A 6,000-nucleotide genomic window follows, 5' to 3' on the forward strand; every position below is an offset into this window, starting at 1 on the left:
CTAGTGAGAGACCTGCCTTGCTGAAGGGAAGCATCTCCACACCTCACTGACTCCCTGCGGAGAAAGCGGTCCCTTAAATTAGGGATACAGTGTGTAAGCCTTCACTTCGTTTTTCTTCTTCACAGGCAAACCAAGCTTTATACTATGCCCCTAGACATAACCTTTCCCCTTTCTTTATCCAAAATGCTGGAATTTGGGATTACCTACTTTTTGTTTAACTGACAAATATTCTACTTCTCACTGCATCTTATTACCAAAATACTAACCCTTTTTTTTTTTTTTTCTCTCTCTCTCTCTATTTAAGTACCAAGCTGGTTTTTATTTTTCCTCCCTCAGCCTCCTGTGGGTATGTAACCTTTCTCAGCATCAATGATGCGTGGGATTCCCAGGCGGGTGGTGTGTCAGGTGACTGATGAGCCTGTAGACAGAAGCCAGCTCCTCAAGTTTTTCCCAGATGCACACTCTGGAGGAATCTACCCATGGCTGTGCTTACCCAGAAGAAAACAAAAACAAACAAGCAAACAAACAATAAAAATTCCAACCAAATGAAAAACAACAACAAAAAATCTTTTCTCTTTCCCTTGGAGTGTATTCCATGTCCAGTGCTAGGGACACAGCTGTTCCATGTGCAGCAGGTACAAGTGCATTAAGCATGTGAGGCTGACAGGGCATATCCACCAGCCTGTAGTATTTGGGAGGTAGGAAGTATTTGCTCAGAAGGGTGGTTCCACTTCTTTTGCGCCACCACAGTCTGTGCCATTACATCACTCTCTTTCCTCGACCCACACAGTGGGTAGCAAAATGTTGTGATAGCAGCCATCTTCTGCCTAAGTTTTCTTATATGTAAAGTGTGACTATTAACTACCTACCTAGTAAGAGTAAAGTACAGAGCTTGTTAACCTTTGTAAACACTAAGCCTTATCTTCATCTGGTCATCTTGTGAGCCAGAATGAGTGGGGAAAGAACAACCAGGCCACATCAACAGCTGCCATCTCTATTAAAATATTCTCCAAGGCTCTCAGCCCTGGAAACCATCCAACCCTGACAGGTACTGAAAGGATGATCCTGATGGTACCAGTTTGTAATTCATTACCAATTTGCTCTGACAAGTGGAAAATACCTGCCCAAAGGTTGTTTCTCATAAGTGCCCACATTCCAGATTCTATGGACTCTCCCTTCTATGTGCGTGTCCATGTGTGTTCTCTGGGGGAGAACAAACTCACTGGGGGGAGGAGGGGGTTAAGTATCTCTGTATGATTAGCATTGGTCAAGAATTTGCCATGCATACTGCAATAACATTTCCTCTGATAATGCATCAAGGTTTTGATTCTATAAACAACATTCTTGCATAGGAAATTTCCACCATTTAAAAGGAATAACCAGTTAAAGGCTGGTTAGGGGTTTAATACAAGATTATTTCAAACCAGAACTGTTATGCCCTTCATGATTCAAGCCCAGAAGCCCTGTGCATTCTCCTCCTGTGGTAGATAAGATGGGTACAGACTCCTCCTACAGATACCACAGTGCTTATTGACCACAAGTAAAAATACATCTCCATTAATAACATTATGACTGACTAACCCACAACAGAGTCCACAGAAGTGGGGATTCAAATACATTTACCTTTGATGTTATTATAATCTCTCATTTAAAGTGCTTTAGCAGAAAACTCAATATTTCTTTTTAAAAATCCCTTTTTTGTAATTATAATATTTTGGTTTTAAACTTCAGCAAGTATTCTAGTTTGATATTAAGTCATAATAGTTTTCTTAAGAAAAAAAAGGTTCATATCAGAAAATCTTGGCTCTGGCTCTATTTTTTTTAAACTGATAATGAGGAAACATGTTCTAAAGCAGAATATCATGCTCCTATTTAGTCATAGGTGAAAAATAAAATCCTACTGACTTTTCTGAGGAGCAAATTACACTATTTGCTATGCTGTTAGCTATTTTATCTTTGCCACATTCCCAGGGAGAATCAAGGCATTAATCAGTCCCTGGGAATTAACTTCATACAATAACAAGTAAACACATCTATTTCCTTCAACAAACAAGAGGTTACTGGTCTGTAGGTGCAAAGACAATCTTACTCCCTTTTATAGCAAAGCAAGCCAAGCCATGCTTTAGCCTAATGTGATCACACTGGATTTCCATTATTTTCAAGCCCAATTAAAAGGGAATTGCAAGAAGATAGGATTTTCTATATCAAATCTCTTGGTGTAAGAAACTGCAGTTTAAGAATCATGACAAATAGGATATATTTCAGGATAGCAGTTTGTTACAGAAATAAGAAGAAACCTCTTAGCACAAAATCCAGCTCAAAATCACCCATGACTAGTCCTGTAGAGAAGTACTGTAATAAGGGATGAGACACAAGATGAATTGTTTTAGGATAGCATTCATGTAATAGTTCAGCGCTTGGACAAATATGTGTTGACCTAAATTCAAAATGTGCTGCTGCTGCTGCTTGTGATAATAAAACTCTCCATAACAAACCTCTGCAATGCCAAGGGCTTATATTTTTCAGGAAGAAGGCAAGGCTGGCTCTGTGCCGCATGTCATTTTTATTCTGTGTTTGTGCTGTTCAATGCTAGATTTCATATTTCTTTCTAAAAAAGAAAGTCAGAAAAAAACATCTTTTAGAAATTTTTTAGCAATTGCATAAGACTGAAAGAGACATGAGAAGTCTGGGTCCTGTTAAAATCAGTGGGATTTTCCAATGCTAGTGATCAAAATGCTTCTATTCTCAAGAGACTTAAAATGTCAAGTAATATCAGTATGCTTTCTGATTTCTAAGCTTTAGGCTACATTCTGTTCATACCTCCAAACTTTTTCAAGCTTTTTTTCACAAACATAAGATTTTGGAGTACTTTTTTTCCCCCTTTCCTTTAATAAAAGCTGCCGTTTTCCTGAAATCTCAAGACTCAGTGTACTGGAACTTTAAGAAATACACTAAACAGCATAAATCTCATGGTAAAATTGTAAGATTTGGCAACACTGTGTTTCTGGCACGAATGCATGATTCTTGGCAGGTTCACTTCCACTGTTACCAGGTGTGATCCTCTTGTGGAGCAAGTTTCTTTAGCATGATGACACAGCTTTTTCAGAGCAGGGACATTCCAGTTCTGTACTGGGACAGCTACAGATCTTGTCATCTAGAGAACCAAACAGGACGGTGAATGTTTCGGATTGAACAGGGGTTAGCTACACTGAGCGCTTGTGCTATGCCATGAGATTGCACTAATGAAGTTCAAGACTTTATTAGAGACAGGGAACAGCTTTAACTTGTGTTGTCAGACACACTGCAAAGGCCTGCCTACACTGCTGGGTGACCATTAATATTGCACTAGAACTGGGAGCGCAATCTGTGAGCCCCAATAAACAGAAAAACTTTGATCCTTTTCTGGTGAATCTTCGGAAAATTTGTGTGAACTTTCAGGCATAAGACAGAAATTACTGTAATTATGGTGTGCATACTACAAGTCTGAAATTACTGCATTATACCAGTGCAAAGAATCAGCTCTTGAGAGGTCCCTCCAACATGTGGACACAGGTAATTTCTTGATTTGATTGAGGAAGAACCCAAGAGATGTAAAATCCCTGGGCAAAACTACTGGAAAGCATAATATCCATGAACTTAATTCAGAAATTTCCAGTGAAGCTCCTGCCAGCTTTTTCTGCCCAAATAAAACCTCTCAGTGAATGGTCCTCAGCCTTCAAAGTCCCACATGCAGCAATACTAAGAAAACCGTACATTGCATGAAATTGTTTTGTCCTCAGTTTTAATTTTCTTTGGGCATTAACAATCTTGGCAACTTAGGGCTTTAAATCTTTCCAAAGCCATGCAGGCTTTGAAGAAAGATGATAATTCTCTGCTGAACAGGAATTGTTGCTCTCACTGCCCATGTGACTCTTTCTTTGCAGTTCAGGCAAAGTTTAGGTAAGATCTTTTGCCAGTCTAGTACACTTTCTGGGGTGTCAGAAAAGTAAGATGAAGTACTGGAAGAACTATACAAAATATTTATTTCCCTCTAAATCACTAAACCTATCAACACACGGTCTAGTTTAGCCTTGAAAGCAATGTTGTTAGAAAGATTCTCACTAAATGTTTCTGTTTTCTCTGACACAAAGACTGAAAATTGTCATCCCTTCAAAGTCTGAATGTACTTTACATTCTCTTCCTGATCTTTATGCCTGTTTTACATTAAAAAAAATAGGAAATAGAATTTTTTTAAAATACTGTTTGAACTGTGTTATACTCTTCTGGCCCTACAGTCAAAATCTTACAGTAACCTGGCAAAACTTAGTTCTGTCACAAGCAATTAAGATTTGATAGGCATTCAGGAAGCAGTGCGACCTTGCACAGGGATCCTCCCTGATATCTACACTGGGCAGGCAGTCTGCTTTCCTGCATATCTTTGGAAACCATTGTTTCTCACAGTTGTAACTTCAGGGCATAAATGTATCATAAGAACAATCATGGAATATTAGGCTCTGATTTTGTCTACTTGAGCAATCAATACATTTTTAGGGATGCAGTGCTTGCAGTTTGAACACAATCTATGAAGTTAATTTTTAAAGACATAGTACTGTTTACAGAAGAGAACTAAATATTTCATTTCCATCATAAGTGAGATCCTTGGTGCCCCCACTGACTGGAGAGAATATTGCAATGTATTCCTTAGACTGGGGCTCATTCTTTCATCTCCTTTCAGGCATCATCTTAGGACAACTCATTAGCTGTTGCTTATGCAATAGGTTTACTGTCTTTGTAAGAAGAATAGCTGTGTGACCATAAGTTAAAATTTTCTGAACAAAAACATGGTCAGATGCTTGGGTCATCCCATTTGCTGCTCTTGTAATCTAGTTTTCCTTATTTCTCTGGATCTATGTGCACACTTGTCATATCTGGAAAACAGGAGCTGTAAGCTTTTAAACTGAATAGGCAAAAAAAAAAAAAAGATGCATCCAAACTTAGTGATTTTTTTTTACAAACACCACTTGTCTGTGAGTCAGTTTGCTGATCTGTATGACATTTACATAAATATTTACCCAAATCACCATGGGTTGTGAATCTTCATGAAGCATTGTTGGTGAAACACATTTTAATCTGTGAATGAAGTGTAGCACATCCATTCAGAGTATGGCTGTAATTAATGGTAGACGATGAATGAAAAGAATAGATAAAAAAAAATCACATCACCTTTTTTTTTCCTTGTTTGAAATAGATTTAAAATTTTTCTCCTATAAGTGCAAATTTTTCTTTTCACACAGGCATAATATGGTTGGTACACGTTTTGGTGATTATTAGGGTACAGTTTCAGCATATTCAAGTTTGTTCACTTTTATTAAGAGAAAAAAGCAGGTGTTGCTAGCATATAATATTTGAAATTCATGCCTACATCACTTTATTTTACTCTTTCTATGTAGAAATGTCAATCAGAATGATTTAAATTAAAATATTATTAAATGGTCTTAACTCATATGCAGATGAAGTCTTTTCTGGCAAAATTCTTTGCTTCAAGAAATGGGTAAACTAAATGAGCATACTGGCTGCTTCCCTCAGCTGTCATCTCTCTAAAGGCTCTGTGAGTAAGCCTGACACACTTCATCTCTCACGTTACCATCATCTACATGCTTCTGTTAGTGTCTCCCGTGTTAAACTTTATGGCATCTTCTGTCAAAGGAATACAAGTGAGGCGAAGTGTGGGACTGGAAATGAACGAAGTAACTAGGAGATTGGTTTAAAAAATTATCATGAAGCCTGTGTGCCCACTGCCCTAGTTGCTATAATATCGGTGTATATGAAAGCCATATAATTCACCATTGCAGGACAATCTGTATTTGATGCTTGTCCTAAGCCAGGCACAAAGAATTGCCACCTGACAAGAATCCCTTCAAAAGGGGCAGTTGAGGAAATGTGAGAACAGCCTGAGAAGCTTGTCATTTATGGAGACGGTAGCCTAACTTCTGCTGAGTGAAAACTAGAGGGACTGATAAT

The sequence above is a fragment of the Coloeus monedula genome (genome assembly GCF_965178545.1).
Source record: "Coloeus monedula genome assembly, chromosome: 3".
In the NCBI taxonomy this organism is placed as follows: Eukaryota; Metazoa; Chordata; class Aves; order Passeriformes; family Corvidae; genus Coloeus; species Coloeus monedula.